Consider the following 20,291-nt stretch of genomic DNA (forward strand, 5'->3'; position numbering starts at 1 on the left):
CCCCTTCTTCAGGTTGACCGTCTCCCCATCTGGCTTCCTGCGGTGGTGGTGGTGGTGGTGGTGGTGCTGCCCGCCCCTCTCTGCCTCACTATCCGCTGCCGGTGCCGATTCTTGGCGCTCTGCCGTTTGGGGCGCCCAGGCACGTCCTACCGCCTGCCGTAGGGAATCTTGGTACCCATTTGGATCTTGTTGATTTAGCCATGCCTGTGGGCACCACCGGTACGCATGGCCCTCATTCCGACACAGGCTACAGGTGACCGGCCGTTGGCAGGCAGCCGTAGCGTGTCCCCGTACTCCACATTTCGCACAGAGGGCTAATCGGCAGTCTCGGCGGCAGTGAGCGAAAGAGCCACAGAGAAAGCAGGCCGGGGGTTGACCACTATAGCGGGTCACTCCGCGGTCCGGACCCATAAAGAAGTACTTAGGCAGATGAAGTACCTGTCCTCCTTCTACACTCCTATGGAGGGCAATCACTGCTCGGTATTCACCAGTCCAAATGCCATACTCATCGATACGCCGCTCAGGGTCAAGGAGGACTGTGCAATGCCTCCGCAACCAGATCGCTACATCTTCAGGAGGGACCCCAGTGGTGCAAAACCCAATGTTCACCACCTTATTTTCGCCCCGAAAGAGAGGAACGACATCAAAGTCTTCAAAACAGCGGTTACCAAGCCGGCGGGATGTCCGCCAACGATCCCAGAAGGCTTGGTACGCGCGTTCGGAGGCGAGACAGACATCAACCTCCGTCAGTCCGGGGGGTGTAATGACCGCTAGAAACTGATCCCTTTGCATCCCCAGGCGGCCGAGGAGCACCTGTTCGATCAGATATTCCCGTGTCAGACAGGCGGGGTCGGGCCCCTGGTAGCGCAGATGGACTACGTAGCGCTCTCTGGGGTCGGGGTGTCGTGTTACCCTGCTATAGAATTCATCCAAAAAGCGGGTATCTTCAAGGATCTCCACTTCCAGATCGAATCCAAACCCAAATTTCGAACCTGACGCCGTGCCGTGGGTGGAGCCACCGACACCCCCCCCGTAGCTCTCGGCATCGCTCGAGCTCCTCCACCAGCCGCAGCTGCATAGGTGCGACCGGGTTCTGGCGCTCTCTGACCGGTGTTATTGGCTGCTCTATCTGCCGAGGGTGGGCCCACCGATCCACTTGCAGTAGGCCGCCCCTCTTCCTCTCTAGGTAATGAGTTTGGCTCCCCAGCAGTTTGCCTCTGCGGCTGTGATGGGCATTGCCCCTCCCCCCTACTGAGAGTTCGCCGGCGTTGTAAAGGGGTTCCAGGACCCTTCCGAGGCACCTCCTCCCGGACCGCTGTGTTTCCCATTCCAGGCGATGGCCTCCCGCTGCCCTCATGAACTTCCTTCTGGGCATCAGTTGCCACTGAATCACCTCCCACCTCCTGTCTCATTCCCAATCCTTGCATCGTGACTCTTGCCTCCCTTCCTGATGAAGGCCCTCCTATGCCTATTGATGGTTCTCCCTCCCCAATCTCGTGGCAAGGACTGATATTTAAAGCAGTGCTAGGCAATGGTTCGGTACAGGTTCCAGATGGATTGGTACCTATGTCTCTATCTGAGGTTAATGATAGAGGGCCAGTGGTTTTAAAGGCACTGTCCGCGGCCCGCAATACAGTCTGGGGATTCTGATGTCCTTGGGTACCAACCTCTACCAATTGTTGCTGTTGTTGCTGCGATGGCAAAGGGAGGTGAAGATCTGCAGTCGAGAAAGCCTGTTGTGGATGTCCTTGCTTTTGTGGGTATTTTTGACGTGGAGAATGAGAAAGAGAAAGAGAATAGCTCCCCGCTTGTTCCTCACCCATTTGCGGGGGGCCCCCTTCCGGGGGAGTCCCCTGGCAAGAATTCCGGGCCATCATTTCCAAGTTTGGGTCCGGGGGTACGGCCGATAGCCGCCCGACCCCGGTTACCACTGTCCGTCGCTCCCGACTGTCCGCTCTGCCACTATGCTCCTCCGCTGTCACTCTGAGTTGTCCAGTGCCAGAAGCGCCAGTCACCAATGACGCAGCTCTGTCAGACGAAGGATTTGCCGGAGTGTTCGCCGGAGGGGCCATCGGTGTCGTCGTCGTCTCTGTGGTCAGCATTCGACTTTGTCTCTGGGTAGTAGCCTTCTGCTGTCGTGCATTCCGCTGCCAAAATTTCAGGTGCCCAACGAGGCGCCATAGCCAGTCCACAAAGTCCTGACGCCGTGGAGTAGAGGTAGTTCTGCCCGTCTCAGTCCAAATGAGGGGGCAGCGGGAGGCATAGGTAGGCGCCTCCCAGATGCGAATTAGTTCTTGGACCATTCGCTCCATCGCAGCAGGTTCCAGCCAGTCCGGTAGGTTTCGTGTGGATGTGCGGGTGCAGCTCCCTATAAGCAGCCGCTCCACCACACCCAATGTCACTGATCTATGCATTGCTAGAGTTTGTATCGTGCCTTGGATGTTGCCTTGTAGTGCTGCAAGTACAGCAGGGTGCGCTCGATCCAGCCAATCAAGGATTTTGTCACGACTGAGTTTGGCTAAGCATGGGCCCGTAGGTGCGGGTAAGACCGCAAGGTGGGCAGCCAGGAAGCCCCACAATTTGAGCATGTCCAAGCGGTTTCCCGGGTCAGCCAGGAGCCAGGTGTCATAGCGCCCCCAGTCACACTGTAGGTTGGTTTGCCAGCGATCTAGGATGCGAGCCTCCCTTCGTCTCCCGATGGCCGGTAGTGGCCCATCTGGGCCATAGTCTTCCATCTCATAGTCTAGACTCCCGGTGTCATCTTCTGCGTTTGCAATGTCTCCAGCCCTATCAGCTGTGTTGTACTCAGCATTGGAGCTCACTGAAGCTTGTGAGCTCTCTAAATTCTCTATTACATCTCTAGGGGCCGGGGGGGGCAGGTCGCCCCTCTGCAACCCCATCTTTCTCACTATTCATCACGTGTTCAGATTCAGGTGTTGACTCTGAGGGGGGGGCTGTACCCACGAGTCAACTATTGTGTCTTTAGCAGTTAATAAGGGTCATAGGGGCTCCACTGGAAAAAGTTTTTCAGAGTGCCCTCCGGATTGTTCCTCTTCCATTTCCCTTAGCCACACAGGGGAGGGGCTCAACACCTCATTAGCAGGGTTATTAAGTGGCCCAGGGGGCGTTGGAGAAACTAAGCTTTCGCTCTGAGAATCTATCATCGCCTTCATGACTGCTGGGGCGATCCAATCCGATTGAAACAATTCTCTTGGAGATGTCTGCGCTCTCCACTCTGAAGTCTGGGTGTGTTTGTCCCCTTTTGGATCATCATCCTTGTGCACCGTGGCACCACCGGTTATCATATTCTCAGAAAGATTTAGGGTGCTTGCACTCCTCTCACTTCCTCCTGGCTCTGACCAGGCAGGATTGGCAAAGACAGCTTCTACAGTCCTCAGGGAGGGGGGAAGTGAGGGGGGGTTCATCGGGGAGTGTCCTCGATGATCCCAGGGGGAAGAGGGGTTTTCCCCTTTCCTAGTCTCATTCTCTCCTTCTCCTTGCAGCTGCCCTCTTTGTGATTCAAAAGAGGCAGCAAGAAAGGCTTCTACAATAGCTGTCGAGGGGAGGGATATGGGTGGGACTTGCGAGGCAGGGAGAGGGTTAATGGAGGGGATTGCACCACCATCCCCAAATAGAGCACCCCCACTCCCTGCCGCCGCTCCTGTTTCAGCTGCCTTAGTAGCAGACACCAACTCCTCTTCTATCTCCATACACATTTGCTCAGGAGCATTTTGCTCCAGGCCAGCTTTTGCAAGCTGTCTGCACCTCAGGTCAGCATTCGCTACATTTGTATCTAGTAGAGGAGCTGCAGACAGAGCTGCTGCAGGCAAACAGGCCTCTCTAGAGGCCTCAGCCACACCCTGTTGCTGCTGGTGATTTTCAAACTGTTCCAACATAGCTAGGCCTGCTTTTCCCCCCCACACAAGGGAAAGAATGTAGTTTTCAGAGGTTCTCAAACATAGGGCACCAGCCGGCTCCCCAAGTCCTACAGAAATTCCTGCCTTCGTTTGTTTGTTCTCCCAGGCCTTTACTTCTTGTCTCAAATCTTCTGGTGACTGTAGGACACCCTCCTGGACTCGCATAGGCCTTGGAAAGGGGGTTCCCTCCTGTTCCATATAGTCTTCATCCTCTGTGGCTGTTGCATTAGCAGCCAGCATTTCTGTGTTGGTGGGTCTAATCACAGTTAAAGGCTGCTGGGCTTGACTAGGCCCCGTTGGGGGGGAACCCTATAGCTCCCCCCCCGAGAGTCCCCCAGGTCCTCAAGTGGTCTTAAAAGAATCCCCACAGTCTTAGGAACGTTTAGATACTAAATTTGGAGAAGTCCAGTCCAAAGTCCAACATCCAACGTCTCTATTTTCGTGCCCCCTCCTGAGCCTCAAGCGCAGCAGGTGCAGGCCTACTGTTTTCCATGATTCCCCGAGATGGAGAAGTATCTGATGGTTCTGGGGGTTCTGGAGGAGGCATAACCGGCATCCTCGGTGCCCCTACAGTTTCTATGGTCACCTCCTCTCCAGTTATTTTAGTAATAGCATCTATCTGGGCCATCTCATTTTTATTTTCCTCTGGATTGTACTCTTCCAGACTGTGCTCCTCCATGCCATCCTCCTTTCCCTTATCCTTTCTCCTATCCTTCTCCCTATCCTTCTCTACCTTCTCCACCCGCTCAAGTTGATCTTCAACCGTCTGTATGCGCCAGCGGCGGTCCGCACAGTGAGCTCGGACCGCCGTTAGCTCCGCCAGACGGTCCTCAGTCGGCCGCTCAAGGTAATCTTGCTGGCATTGTTCCTCACGTTGCTTCAAGATGTCCATCTCAATGCGTTCATTAATCAAGGAGTTGCGAAGTTCCTCCATAGATACCCCTTAAAGGGAGCGTAATAAAACCCGTGCTTTCTCCTCTTCTGTCATACCCTTGGTACGTTTGCCTGGAACTTTTCTAGGGGAACTAAGCGGGGTTATTGTGTTTAGTCCAGCCGCCTCTGAGACCTGCCTTTTTGTAGCTCGGCGACGACTGTTCGTCATCCCTTCATGTGTTATATCTCTGCCCATGTTCTTCCCTAGTATTCCTATGTCCAATGATGACCTACTTCCCTCAGGCTGCTGAGCATTTAGTGCCCTCGCTATCTCGGAAGGAGCTCTTTGAATACTCTCAGTGGAGCTGCCTCGCTCCGCATTGTCTACATTTCCTTCTAGAACGAGAAAACGATTGCCAAGGTGCAGCTGGGGCTCTGGACGAGCTACCGGTAGTTGCCTGCGATGGCCTTTTTGCACTCCTCTCACTGTCTCCCAGGGGCCCTCTTCGGCCCCTTCTTCAGTTTGACCCTCTTCCCATCTAGCTTCCCTCGGTGGGGTTAGTGTTGGTGGTGTTTGTCGCTCCCCCCTACCCGCCTCATTGATAAATGTTGTTTCTGACTCCTGGCGTTCTACCGTTTGGGCTGCCCAGGCATGCCTTACTGCTTCTTGCATGGATTCTAGGTACCTCTCTGGATCCTGCTTATTGAGCCATGCCTGCGGGCACCACCGGTATACATGGCCTTCATTGCGACACAGACTACAGGTAACCGGCCGCTGGCAGGCCGCTGTGGCGTGTCCTCGTACTCCACATTTTGCACAGAGGGCCGACCGGCAGTCCCGGCGGCGATGAGCAAAGGAACCACAAAGGAAACAGGCCGGTGGTTGGCCACTGTAGCGGGTCACTCCACGATCTGGACCCATAAAGAAAAATTTTGGTAAGTGGAGGATTTGACCTCCCTCTACGTTCCGGTGGAGGGCAACCACTGCCCGAAACTCTCCAGTCCAAATCCCATATTCATCTAGACGTGGTTCTGGATCAAGGAGGACCGTGCAGTGTTTCCTCAACCAGACTCCCACATCTTCTGGGGGAATCCCAGTGGTGCGAAACGCAATGTTTACTACTTTGTTTTCGCCCCGAAAGAGAGGGATAATATCAAAATCCTCAAAACATCGAGCGTTAAGCTGACGGGCCGTCCGGCAACGATCCCAGAAAGCTTGGTAGGTACGTTCTGAGGTGAAACAAACATCAACCTCCTTAAGGCCAGGGGGAGTAATGACTGCCAGGAAATGATCTTTTTTCATCCCTAGGCGCCCAAGAAGTACTTGTTGAATCACATATTCTCTTGTTAGGCAGGCGGGGTCGGGCCCTCGATATCGTAGACGGACCACATAACGTTCACGGGGGTCTGGGCGCTGTGGTATTTTATTATAATATTCATCTAGAAAGCGGGCATCCTCAAGGATCTCCACCTCTAAATCAAAGCCAAACCCAAAATTTGGGCGCGATGCCGTGCCACAGGTGGGGCCACCCACACCCCCCATCCTAGCTCTCGGTGCCGTTCCAGTTCCTCCACTAGCCACAGCAGCATAAGTGCGTGCAGGTTCAGACACTCTCTGGTCGATGCCACTACTTGCCCTAGTCATCGGGGACGGGCGCATCGTCTCACTCATTTCAGGTCGTCTCGCCCCCTCGCCAGACAGCAAATGTGATTCCCCAGTATTTTGCCTTATGTCACCCGCTCCAGAGGATGGTCTCCCATCATCTTTCTGCATTTCTTTCCCAACATTACCTACTGCTAGGCTTCCTCCCATTTCCTGTCCCAGTCCCATTGTTTCTGTAGTCTCCCTTTCTGATAAAGGTCTTCCTATACCTGTTAACGGTTCTCCCTGCCCAGTCCCAGGGAGAGAAACAATATTCAAAGGAGTACCAATCCAAGGCTCAGTACAGTTCCCAGATGGATTTGCAGACAAAAAGGTGTTCTGTGATGGCTCTTTCTCTTGCAGTTGTGGGTGCATTTGGCATGATTTCCTGGACGGTCATCCACCGCTCGATTGCTGGGATATCTTCATAGACACGATGTCTGCATGCCAATCGCCAGTATTCTGTAAGGAGGGAGAGGGCAGAGCAGAGGGCAAAGCAGCAGAGGGCAAACCAGCAGAGGGCAACAGTGGTGAAATCCTAGGCTCCCCAACCACCCCTTCTAAGAGTCCCCTATTCCCTTGTATCGGCCCCGATACTTCCACCCGCATCGTATTTATCAGTTCTTCCCTAGCTCCTCCTCCCCATTGCCCACCACCTTCTTTAAAATTAGAGGCTCGTTGTTGCAAAGGTAAATGGAAATTTCCCGATTGTCCCTCACCCGTTTGCGGAGGCCCCTCTTTCAGAGAAGCCCCCTCGCAAGAATTCTGGGCCATTATTTCCAAGTTTGGATCTGGATCTGGAGGTACGGCCGACCGCCGTTCGATTTCAGCCGCCACGGTCTCTCGTTCTCGGTCATCTCGGTCGTCTGCTCCACCGCTAGGTGTCTCCATCGCGACTCTACGTGCAGTCTTGCGCCAAAACTTAAGATGTCCCACTAGGCGCCACAGCCATTCAATATAATCCTGACGTTGTATTGTAGAGTTTGCCTGTCCTATCGACTGCCAGATAAGTGGACAACAGTTAACACTGGTTTTTGTTTCCCATTCTCTGGCTAGGTCTTGTATCATTCTCTCCATCTTTGCCGGTTCAAGCCAGGTGGGTAATGTTCGTGTGGAGGTACGTGCACGTCTCCCTACTAATAGTCTTTCCACTATACCTAAAGTCACCGTCCGGTGTAACGCCATCTCCTCCATGGTACCTGGAATGGTTCCTTGTAAAGCTGCCAGCATTGTCGTGTGTGTCTTGTCCAGCCAACCTAAAATGGCATCACGGCTAAGTTTGGTTATATTAGGGCCTGCAGGGGGAGGAAATACTGCAATATGGGCAACAAGAAAACCCCATAGTTTTAACATGTCCCAAGATCCACCTGGCTCAGCTAGCAGCCAGGTATGATAATTTAGCCATCCAGATTTTAATTGTTCTTTCCAACGCAACAGAATTCTGGTCTCTCTAGCTCCGCCTTCTACTACAGGTAGTCCTTCAGGACCATAGACTTCTCTTTCTTCATCTTCCATCACAATTGCAGATGCATCAGCCTCTGTTGCTTCAGAGTTCTCCATTGACTCGTGTGGATCTAATTGAGTTGCTGCTGCTGCTACATCCATATCAGGATTTACAAGTGGTTGCTCCACTCCAGGATTTGTATGTAGCTGAGAGCATTCCCAGGCCTGGTCACTTACATCCTTATTAGCAGTTTGCATGTAACAGTTTGCAGTTTGCATATTTACTGTTTGCATATTTGCATTTTGTAGGCTTGTTTTTTGCAAGCATGTGTTGCTTGCTTTTTGCTGGTTTGCATTTTGCAGGCTTGCTTTTTGCAAGCTTGTTTTGCTTGCTACATTTTGCAGACTTGTATTTTGCAGGTTTACTTTATTTTCTTGTTGTTGTCTTACTTTTCCCTCTACAAAGCTTGCAGAAGTTGCAAGATTTACCATACTATCTCTGGAATCTACTTCAGGATTTGTATCTAGCTGAGAGTATTCCCAGGCCTGGTCAATTACATCATTATTAGCAGTTTGGAGTTTGCAGTTTTCAGTTTGCATGCTTGCTTTTTGCAGGTTTGCATTTTGCAACTCTGCATTTTGCAGGTTTGCTTTACTTTCTTTTTGCATGCTTGCTTTTTCCTCTACAAATCCTGCAGACATTGTAAGATTTATTATACAATCTCTGGAATCTTTAACAGATAATGGGGTAGGTAACACATCAATTTTTTTAGAAGTTTCTAAGTTTGTTTGATTTTCCTTTAGGAATTCTATTATATTCCCAGGGTTTAATTGCATTTCTAAATTCATTTCATTCATCTCATCTGTTGTTTTTATCTGCTCTTGTATAAGTTCTTTCTTTTCTCCTGACTTTTCCTCTGTAATATATTGCATTGTAGGTTTAGGTGACTCTGTATTCTCTACAAACTGAAGAATCTTAATGAGGTTGCTGGATAAAGAGGCTCCAGCTTGCACTCCAATCCTGTTTGGAGGTTCTTCTTTCTCCTCCCAACTCCCCAGTTGGCCTTCACCTTTTTGAGGGAGTTCTTTCTTTTTAACTCTCTCTCCTTTTCTCTGGCGAAGCTCTTGTTTGAGCTTTCTATCTATTTCTATGAGCTGTTTGGCCTCCATTTCAAAGTCCTTCCTTCCCCCAGCCGGGGGGAGGTTTGTTTGGGATTAGTAGGCCTCGTTGGGGGGGGACCTTTAGCTCCCCCCCCGTACGTCCCCCAAATACACAAGTGGTCTCAAAAGAATCCCCACAGTCTTAGGAATGTCCAGATACTATTTTTGAAGAAATTCAACCCCCCCAAGGGGGTTAAAATCGCGCTCACCCAAACCCTTCGCAGGAGCTCCAGAAAACCACGTCCTTCCTCCTTGAAAACAGAGTTAGGGTTAGGGTTAGGGTGAGGGTGGGGGTGAGGGTGAGGGTCAGGGTGAGGGTGAGGTTAGGGGTGAGGGTGAGGGTGAGGGTGAGGGTTAGGTTAGGGTTAGGGTTTAGGGTTTAGGGTTAGGGTTAGGGTTTAGGGTTAGGGTTAGGGTTAGGGTTAGGTAAGATTTTTTTTTTTTTTTTAGGTAAGATTTTTTATTTAAATTATTCATACTACTAGGTTACATCCCGCACGCGAAAACACGTAACAATATCGCCACTCTCATAATAACATATCTAGCTAATACATATAATTTTCCTAACTAACTTAACACTAATACAATATATTCATCTCAACTCTATGTTATAGGAGGTGTCGACTCTGATGTCCACGGCCAGAATTTTCTCCACTTCTCATGCGGTAATTTTTCCTTTTCAAATAAACTCAGTTCTCTTATTTTTGATAATATTGTCCTAATTGTACTTTCAGAACTGCATATATTTTGAGTCTTAATTTCTTTTAACCGTTGCCAACATAAGATACTTAGAACAAATAAATTAACAATTCTTATCGTTGTCCAGGGTACCTTCCAATAATTATTGACTACATAGTTTTTATTTCTAAGTCTTTTCACTCCTTTTCTTTGTCTCGGGCCTTGAATTCCTTTTTCTGGTTCTGCTCCCGAAACAATAGTTTCCCAGTTTTGCCTCAAAAGGTCTGGCCAATCCAGAGTTTTAGCTATTATAGTCCATGTCTCTTTCGCAGATACACAATCTTTAACAAAATGTTGAATGGTTTCTTTTTGTGTCTGCCCTGTTCTTACAGCTTCTTCCTGACATCTTAATCGTGGACAAGCTTGGTTAGCATTTGCTAGCCACGGCTTATTTGTTTGCACGCTATAAATCTGATGAAAAAACTTCCATCTGATGTCCCATAGTTTATAAGGAATTCTTTGATCTTTAAAGAATTCTATCTGGTGTACAGGCTCTTTTAAGTACATAGATAAATTTTCCCTTTTTACATTCTTTTCAAATTGTGGTTGAAAACTATTTACTTCTAATAAATTCCTATAAATTTTCTTTTTCATAATTTTTGGTTCACCCCTTTCAATTTTTATTATGCTTGCCCTTAATTTCCATTTTCTTAAATTACTATAAATTTCAATCAAATAATCAGGTCCCAAACACTTTAGCGATTGTGTGATTTTATAATTGACCTTATCTTCTTCCCACCATATTTTGGCCCAATCTTTAATTCTCCAGTGTTTGGCAAAGGCAACCAACCAAAATTGTGGTGCCAATTCTTTTCTTTCTACCTCTGCCCATTTTCCAAAATTATGACTAACAAAAATTGCTAAAAATTTGAAACCAATTGCTGTAAAATTTAAACCACCCTGTGCTACAGATTTATACGCCTCTGCTCTTGCAAGGGGGAAATTAGCCGTTCCCCATAGAAATTTAAATGCCATTTTATTGATTTCCTTAATGATCCTTTCAGGTGGTGGGTAGACAGCTGCCAAATTACCTACTACTGGGACTAAGTACGTACTAACATACATAGCTTTTTGATAGATAGAAAGATGCCATTTTTGCCACATTTGTATTTTTTCTTTAACTTTATCTCTCCACATAGTCCAATTATATTCCCACCCTTCCCATTTAACTGCAAAATAAATTCCTAATAATTTAACTTGTATTTTAATTTGCCCTTCTACAGCTTCTGAATTTATTGCTTGATTTTTATTTTTATTACTAATCAGATATTCTAATGGCATTACTTGTATATTTCCCTTAATGTTATTGGGCGATATTATAAAACTCTTTTGCATATTTAAATGGGCACCAGAAGCCTGACCAAATTGTTCAAACAAATCTCTGATTATTTCTATTTCTCGTTTATCATTTACTAAAATAGATACATCATCTGCATGAGCAACAGCCTTCACACTTAGATCACCCGAGTCCAAGCCTGACATGTGCATTAAATTAACAGGTATTGGTATTTGGATTCCCTTTAAACTATCTTCCAACTCTATTTTACATAAAACAGCATCTAAAACTAACACATATAACAATGGACTCATAGGACATCCCTGCCTGACACCAGACTTTAACATTATTTGTTTCCCTCTGTATCCATTAATTTGAGGCACTACCACTGCTTTTTCATACATCAATCGAAGATGATTAACGAAACTCACCGGAATGCCTTTCCAAAGAAGTATCTCCCACAAAAACCGATGATGTATATTATCAAAAGCTTTCGTTTGATCTAATTGTAATATATGTCCTTTCCACATCCCTTTTTGTACAAGTTGAAAAATTTCTCGAAATAAAAGTAGTGAATCTACCATAGTTCTTCCCGGCACTGCACTTGTTTGAAATTTAACTATTATCTTACTAGCTATCTTAGCTAACCTATTATTAAATATTTTTGCTAAAATTTTATAATCAGTGTTTGTTAAGGCTATAGGCCGCCAATTTTTTACTAACGTAAGATCTCCTTCTTTTGGAAAAAAAATTAAAATACCATTATAAAATGAATTAGGTAAATTATTTCTCTCTAGGGCTTGATTATATACCGCTGCAAGTGGTTTCGCTAGCCATTTCTTAAATATTTTATAAAAATTCCAGCCCAGACCGTCCGGTCCCGGTGCTGATTTTCCTTTCCCTGAAACGATTGCCGTCACCACTTCTTCCTCTGTGACAACTGCTGTCAGCATTTGTTCATCTTCATCATTTAACCCATCATAAAGATGTTTCAACCTCTCTTTTGGTATGGCCACTATATAGTCATGCACCTGTTTAACTGAAATATTTTTTAAACTAAACATATTTTCATAATATTGTTCCATTAACTGGAGCATACCTTGGGGATGAAAGACAACATCGCTGTCTTCATCTTTTTTTAATCCTTTAAATTCTACTGGAACTTTAGGGTTTCTAACCTTTGCCCATTCATCGATATCAATGATGGGTCCCTTTGCTCTGTTATTTTTATATCTTTTCCTTTTGTCCCTCTGTTTTTGATGATAAGTTTTAATCGTATTTCTGGATTGTTCTAAAACTTGTTTATTATATGGTTGGCCTTTATTAACATACAGGTGACACTTTAAAAATTGATAAACGGCAGCATGATATTGTTTTATTTCATTTTGGTTAGCCCTTCTTTCATAATTCCTACATTGTTTAACTACTGATCTCTTTAAACGTTGCCACCATTGATTTAAATCATCCCCATACAAATCAAATAAAGTTAAAAGAATAGCTAATGTTGTGGCTATGACCTCTTTACACTCTAACATGTCTAACAACTTAGGCCTTAACCGCCATAAAGGCTTGCCTCGAGAAAAAACTTGCCCCATACTAAATTCCATCGCTAATATGACATGATCTGACCACGGAGTAACAATTGTTTTGCATTTTTCCACCTTTAATTGTTTAGGGGCACGTATTCTATCAATCCTACTCGCAAACAAAGGATGATAAAAAGTATACCTCACACCATCTAAAACAGGATAACTATTAACATATGCTTGTCTTACACCTACAGGAAAATAATCTAATTCATTTTGTATTTCTAAAGCCTTATCTACTAAATTTAACTTATTCAAAAATGTTTCTAATTCTCTTTCTTCAACCGTTAAACCCACGGCCAATTTTTTATTTTTAAATTTTGATGATCTATATGCACTCCTATCAGCTAACCTAGACCTATTATTAAAATCTCCTACTATTAACAAAATTCTATTTGTATTACTATAATCTTTCAGATTACCCCATAACTTTTTTCGCTCTGCCACACTAACTGGGGCATAAAGTCCACACAATCTAAACGCTACTCTTCTATTTTTACTATTACCTATCTGCTCTATAACTGTAAAATCTACAATTAAAAGCCGTCCCGGTACGGCCTCCAAAACAAAATCAACGGTGAGATCTGTACGAGAATGAAAAAGAATCGCAACTCCTGTCGCATTGTCCACACCGTAAGACCATAACGACGGTCCCGCATTCCACAACTTCTGAGCATCGCATCTCTGTTGTTCGCTATTAAAATTTATCTCTTGAAGCACATAAATATCATAACACAATCTGGGTAATAAAGAAAGCACCTCATCCCTTTTTGTTTTCATTCTAAAACCTCTAACATTCCAGGAAAGAATTTTTAAATTTAAATTTGAAATTGAATTTAAACCTACCACAAAATATATATTTATATTTATATTTATACTTATTTATAAAACCTATTTATATTTATACTTATTTATACTTATTTTTATAAAAAACCTATTTATAAACAATTTTTAAACAATTTATAAACAATTTATTATAATCTAATTTAAACCTATAAATTATTTTCCCTAATAATAAAACTTTAAATTAAAAACATATTAAATCAAATTATCTATCTCTTAAAATACAGTGCCCTAAAACAGGAAGATTCACTATTGAACTTAAAATCTTTATCACCACAATACTATTTGTTTTTAACTCTTCTCTTCAAGTTACCTCTCCTTGCATCTCATTTTCTCTTTCTACCCCTTCAGGTAAATCCTGAAGTGTAGTCTTACTGGGAGAAGTATTGGTAAAAGGAATAGGAGGGGGTTCTTCAGGGATATTTAAAGGGAAAATTGGAGAACTGTTATCTATTACCACTGTTTGTACATGCAAATTCTGTTGTGACAGATTAACTTCTTGCAATTCCTCTAAGTCTTTTCTTCCGATAGATTCAACACCCGGCTTGATGAGCAAAGAATTTTCTTGTTGTGAATCTAAAAATTGAGACTTTGTTTCTTTAATATTTTCATTCCTTTGTTCTTCTTCTAGATTAGTTCCTTCCTGATGCCTTTGTTCTATATATTTTTTCTTTGGTTTCCTTTGTTCTTTTATGAAATCTCTGTCTGGAATATTTTTTTGTGTCTTTTGTTGTCCTTCCTTATTACTATGACTCATAACACCAGGATCTAAATTTTGATCTAACCTTGCATCCTGTACTATTTCCAAATTTTCACCTAAGACTCGGTATCTATTTGTTTCTGTGATTAATGTTCCATTATTTACCCTTTCTAAATGCTTTGTCTTTTGCTTACTTTTTCCTCCTTTTCCCTTCTGAACTGTATTCCAATTATCCTGTCTTTCTTGAGAATTATTTCTTATAGAATCAATTTTCCACCCTTGAGTATCAGTCTCTGCCCGACTTTCGGGTTGTGGTCTACTTGTCCTCTCTTCTTTTCCCATATCTCTTTCTTGCCTAGCTTTCCTTTTCATCTGCATAACAGCTTTTTGTTTTCCTGACTCTGCCCTTCTTTCAGCCTTTGCACTTCTATCTGCATCCTGTCTGTTATAGTATGATTGGGGGCACCATAAATACGTATGACCCATCTCATCGCACAGATTACACGTGATACCACGATGACAATAAGCCGTTTGATGACCTCTCTCCCCACACTTTGCGCAAAGCGATGTTGTGCAATTACGTCGTATGTGATCATACGCCCCACACTGAAAACATGCAGCAGGTTGGCCACTGTATCTTGTAATACCCCGGTCTGATCCCAAAAAGAAATATTTAGGTATATAACCCTGCCTAGTCTCTTCAGAGCGATTTCTAAAAGAAACCACACATCGGTATTCTCCAGTCCAATAACCTTCTTCATCGTATTTTTTGTTTGGACCCATTAAAATGTCTGCATATTTCCTTACCCAAAGCGCTACATCCTGTGCCGGAATAGTGGTAGTGCGTAAACTAATTGTGAGTACTCTAGTATCCCCATGAAGTAATGGTATAATCTCATAACCTCTTAAGAGTAAATTGTCTGCTTGACAGGCAGCCCTACTGGCCATCCAAAATTGTCTGTAAGCACGCTCTGAAGCAAGGCAGACATCCGTCTCTTTGGAGCCAGGTAGTTGTATCACAGCCACTATATCTTCTTTGGGAAACTTTAAAGTATCTCTTAAGAACACTTTAGTGAGATAAGCCCTCGTGTCCTTTTCAGCCTCCACTCCAACATAACGAAAACGTACAACATACCTCTTTCTAGGATCTCTTTCGTTCGAGGCAGCATTGAAAAAACCCTCTATATATTCTTCTTCATCCCCTTCAAAATACAACCTAGGCATTAATGGATTACTATCTTCCCTCTGCACATTACCTCTTGTTGCCTTTGCATAAGAACGAGTTTGTGGCAATCCTGAACCAGTGGGACGGGACTGATCTAAAGAACTATGAGTTATCCCAACTTCTCCTCGTTCCCTTTGCTTCGATGATGTTCTAATAGGACTCTGCAGTCCAGGTGAGCGAGAGCTTTCCACAATACTCACAGAATCTGCTCTTGGATTTCCTTTTGGATAAATGTCTTTTGGTGTTAATGTAGATTGTACTTCTCTTTCAATATCAGTTATAAAAGTCTCTTGTCTCGCTTTCACTCTTTCTCCTCGCTCCAACCTCGATTGCAAAACTTTGTCTTCATTCCTACGAAAAGAAGAAAACCCACAAGCGCCAGAAGCCATACCAGTATCATTCATATGACCCTTCCCTCCATTTCCCAAATTTGTTTCTAAATCTGTTTCTAAATTTGTTTCTAAATTTGGACTTCCGGGAAGGGTGACTTAGCCTGTGCCTGCTCTTGAGACGGGCTCCTGCCTCAAAAGAAGCTTATTCAGATATATCAGTCAGATTTTTTCTTTTTTTGACTGATTAAACTTCTCCCGGGTAGGGAGAAACGAAGAGATTAACCTCAAAGCCTATTTTTGTTGGGACGACCAGATCTCATTAATTTATGGGACGAGGTCCAGCCGACGAAGGTGGGACGGATTTTTAACAACAAGCTCTATCTGGAAAAGCGAACGTTCATCTTATCTTCTAAGAGAGAACGCACTAACAGGCAAGCACCCTTCTTTCTATATTTTTCTTTTACTTGACTTAAATTGTTGCTGTTTAAAAGAGATTTGCCAGATTGATCGGTTTTTGACATCTCACTGGGGAGCCATAACTTCTCTCTGCTACTCACTAATTAATAGCTTATCTCTGTTTTTGTTGCAAAAAGCTGTCCTGGATTTGCATTCTAAAGATATACACAGAAGAGGGATTTCTATTCCAGATTTTTATTTTGAAGAATATTATATTGTTTGAGACTACTCTCTTTTTGGTCTATTTTATTTTGACGAATCTGTTTTCTGACGACCGCCATTAATTGTTTCGATCCTGGGAACTGCATTTTGTTTACTTAAACATGGAGAGATAAGGCTGTCTGCTCTGTTTATACTGTGATGTCACCAAGTTTGGAGTATTAACCCAATTGTTGCTGAAATAAGAAGTGGTTTTCCTATATTTTTCTTTTAAAATGGCAATTAAGAAAGTGGCTGAGAAGCTGGAAATAACTATGTTTCAGAAAATAATGGATGAGATTGAGATAACGAAACAAAACCTGCGACAGGGTTGTAAGGAGCTGAAAATTGAATTGAGTAAAATGAAGCAGGAGATTAAAGATATAGGGGTCCCTGTGAGAGAGGTGACCCTGGAAGGGGTCCCTGTGAGAGAGGAGACCCCGGAGATTGGAACAAACGTGGAACAGGAAAAAGATTTGGAGTCTATGGACTTTAGAAACAAAATTTATTGTTTGGAGACACAGGAGATTAAAGACATAGGGGTCCTTGTGAGAGAGGAGACCCTGGAGACTGGAACAGGGGTCCCTGTGAGAGAGGAGACCCTGGAGACTGGAACAGGGGTCCCTGTGAGAGAGGAGATCCCGGAGATTGGAACAAACGTGGAACAGGAACAAGATTTGGAGTCTATGGACTTTAGAAATAAAATCTATTGTTTGGAACTCAATGTTATCTCTGAAGAAATTAATGAAGATTCTAGAGATAAAGTTATCAATGGCATGGATAATCTTCTGGACTGGAATGATGTGATGGAGCCCAATATAGAGAAAATTTATGGAATTAACTGCAGCCATGTGACAATGGAAAAACTTTCAAGAGATGACCCAGTGTATTTTGAAAAAAAGAACAGAGATATGATTTTACAGCAGTATTTCAGCAACCTATTCAGAATGGATGGCAAGAAAATATTTGGGATAGAGGTAATTCCCATCAGACTCTTACTATATGACTATGGCTTTGACAGCAAGATTATTATGGAATACTGATAATGGAAGATTGGATACTGAAATTACTGGACTTAACAAGACTACTGAAGATGGAAGATGGAAAATGGAACTAATAGGGATAATAGAACAATGGCTACTGAAATTACTGAACCTAACAGATTCTGATGTGATGGATTAATTGAAATGTTTATTTTGACTATGGTTATGACAACAAGATTATCATAATTAGTAATGAGATGGATTAATCGATATGCTTATCTGGGAAAAAAAAAATTGATAGATATATTTCTTAAAGAATTGAAACCTCTCTTTGACTTTTTGTGGAAAGAATAAAGTAATGTTTATGAGATTTGATGATTAAGTAAGATAACTATTGGAGGAAAGTGATTTTATAATATGACTTAAGAGACAGGATTGTTATATATTATAGACTTATAACTGATTTGATCTTTGACAAATGGGAAGTCAATATTTTACTCTTTATTTTTTATTTTTGTTTTTTTTTCTTTTTTTCTTTTTGTTTAACTATTTTTGATTTTGTTTTTTGTCTTTGAATGTTTTATGATTTTGTCTTGTATGTTTTATGAAAACCTGAATAAAAATTATTGAAAAAAAAAAAAATAAATCTGTTTCTAAATTTGTTTCTAATACTGAGATTCCCTCTAATAAAACTTCATCAGATACATTTGTTATGGAATCCTGAACAGCCTGGATCTTCTCACCCCCTTGTTCACTCCACGGTAATCCAATTCTAGGTCTTTTTTTAACCGTCTCGGGTGTTTTTTCCTGGTCTGAGCTACTGTCTATATAATCCTTTCCTTTTTTATTAAACTTCCTACTTCTCCCCTTATTTTTTGGTCTACCACCCTGCGTTGTTTCCAGATCTCCCTGCATCCCCATCGCCTCACCGATTGTCGGGGGCGCTTCCTTAGAAGACACCCCCTGCAAAACCGATTGGGCCTGTCTCTCCTCCTCATCGATCTCAGCAACCTCTTCCATTCTCCTTTTGGGAACTGTCAACGCCACCGATGCTGACTCCCCTCGTTGTTGTTTATCATCTTTTCCTTGTTTTATGATTTTCTGCCTCTGTTTTAAACAATCAATTACTTTTTCCAACCATGTTATAAAATCTTCTTCTGGCACTAATTTGCTTCTATTGTCAATTTGGCTCAAAAAAGGAGGCGGAGGCTCATCAGAAGTCTTAATAACTCGAGATCTGTGAATATCTTGAAAGTGCTTTATCAGATGTTTTTCTTCTAGCCAATCGGGATAAACCTCTGTAGACGTTCTCGGCTTCCTCGCCACTAATAGTCTTAACACACAATCAATCGCTAAAGATCTTAAATAACATAATTCTTTGTGTCTCGACTTCACCCTCAAACCTGAAAGTGTTTCTTTTAATGGCTTAAAAGTTTTGTTCAAAAATTGTACTATTTTTTGTTGACTATATTTGGTCAATTTTTTTGTCGAAACATCAGGTAAAGCCACATGGGTCATCACATAGCCCCAAAGGTGTAGCATGTCACGTTTTTCAAATTTAGCAGGTAAAATAATCTGTTCCACTTCAGGTAACTTTTTATGTATTATTTCAGTCCATTTTGCCAAAATTTGTTTCTCCCTCGACTCCCTCACCTTCGGTACAGCAAATTTTGGGTCTTCACGAGACTCAGAGGCCGTTATCATATCATCCTCAGTTCCAGTGAAATCATTTTCAAAAATGTCCATAAGAAATTCTGAATTAACTTCCCCTTCAGAAATTTCTGATAGGCCACTCCTTTCCACCATTGTCTCTTCCTCTTGGCTATCCTCATCTTCTTCTTCCTCACCACTGGATTGTTCAGTGAGATCTATTACCTCTAATTCATTATCACTTTTAATTTTTCCATGTTTATTTTCTGTATTATTTTCTATATTATTTTCAATTTTTGTATTATTTTCCATTTTTGTAATATCCATATGTTCTTCTATTTGTTGTTGATTATCACCTTGATTAACTTCAAGATGAATTAAAGTTTGCATATAAACTTCCTCAGCAGATTGTACATTTTGTCCCACAGTTACTTCACTGTGAGATATATCATTCACATTTTTTTCATTTATTATTTGTGATAGTTCTAACGATTCCCTTGTAAATTGTATAATATCTTTCTCCTGTAAGGCTTGGAACTCAAAAGAAATCAACTGTGACTTGTGTGGAGATCTGTCTCTCTCTTCCACATTTTCTTCAAACTGACTGGTTGCTATTTGTACTGTCTCTTTAAGAGAGAAAAAATCTCCAAATTGATTTTCAACAATATATTTATTATATATTTTCTCATGTTCAGCTCTGTTTCTTCTCAACCTCTTTGTTACTTCTATGTATTTATCTTTTCCATAGTCTTGAATATCTTTTTTTGAAAAGCTATTAAAATAGTTTTCTTCCTTTATTATGTTATGCAAACTTGCTTTCATTTTCAATAATTCCTGCTGAGCCTCTAACGAAAAGTCTCCTGTTTCTGGTGAAAATTCTTTTTGCATTTTGTCAGCAGCCTGCAATTGTTGCTGTTTGACATTATCTCCTATAAGACTCTCTCTCTGAAACTTTTCACGCTCTCTCAAAGTTTCTGCAGCCAGCAAGGCTTCTGTAAACTTTTTTCCACAGACACTTTCAGTCTCCATTGCTTTAAATGGAACTGCTGAATCACTGTCAGCCATTTTATTTACTGTTTGTTCTATGGGAGTCCTAGGGGTCTCAGCTTCTTCTAAGTTTGCAAGCTCTTTTGAGGGGATTTGGGGGCCCACTTCAACCTCCACCAACACTTCAGGGATCTCCCCCTCCTTCAAAATCACTGGCATTGCAAACATTTCACCACTTAGGGAAAGCTGGGCTTTTGAAAATCCCTCTTTGTACTCACTGT

The 20,291-nt window shown here is 43.0% G+C and overlaps 1 long non-coding RNA gene across 1 annotated transcript; it reads left to right on the forward strand.

Annotated features, from left to right (window-relative positions):
- The first annotated feature begins 8,536 nt into the window (after positions 1 to 8,536).
- Positions 8,537 to 18,346, forward strand: LOC133366410 (uncharacterized). The gene is made up of 4 exons (XR_009758399.1): positions 8,537 to 8,623; positions 9,651 to 9,701; positions 11,196 to 11,273; positions 18,277 to 18,346. It is a non-coding gene; the product is annotated as an uncharacterized LOC133366410 (long non-coding RNA).
- The last annotated feature ends 1,945 nt before the right edge of the window (positions 18,347 to 20,291 follow it).

This window comes from Rhineura floridana, chromosome 11 (assembly GCF_030035675.1).
Source record: "Rhineura floridana isolate rRhiFlo1 chromosome 11, rRhiFlo1.hap2, whole genome shotgun sequence".
NCBI lineage: Eukaryota > Metazoa > Chordata > Lepidosauria > Squamata > Rhineuridae > Rhineura > Rhineura floridana.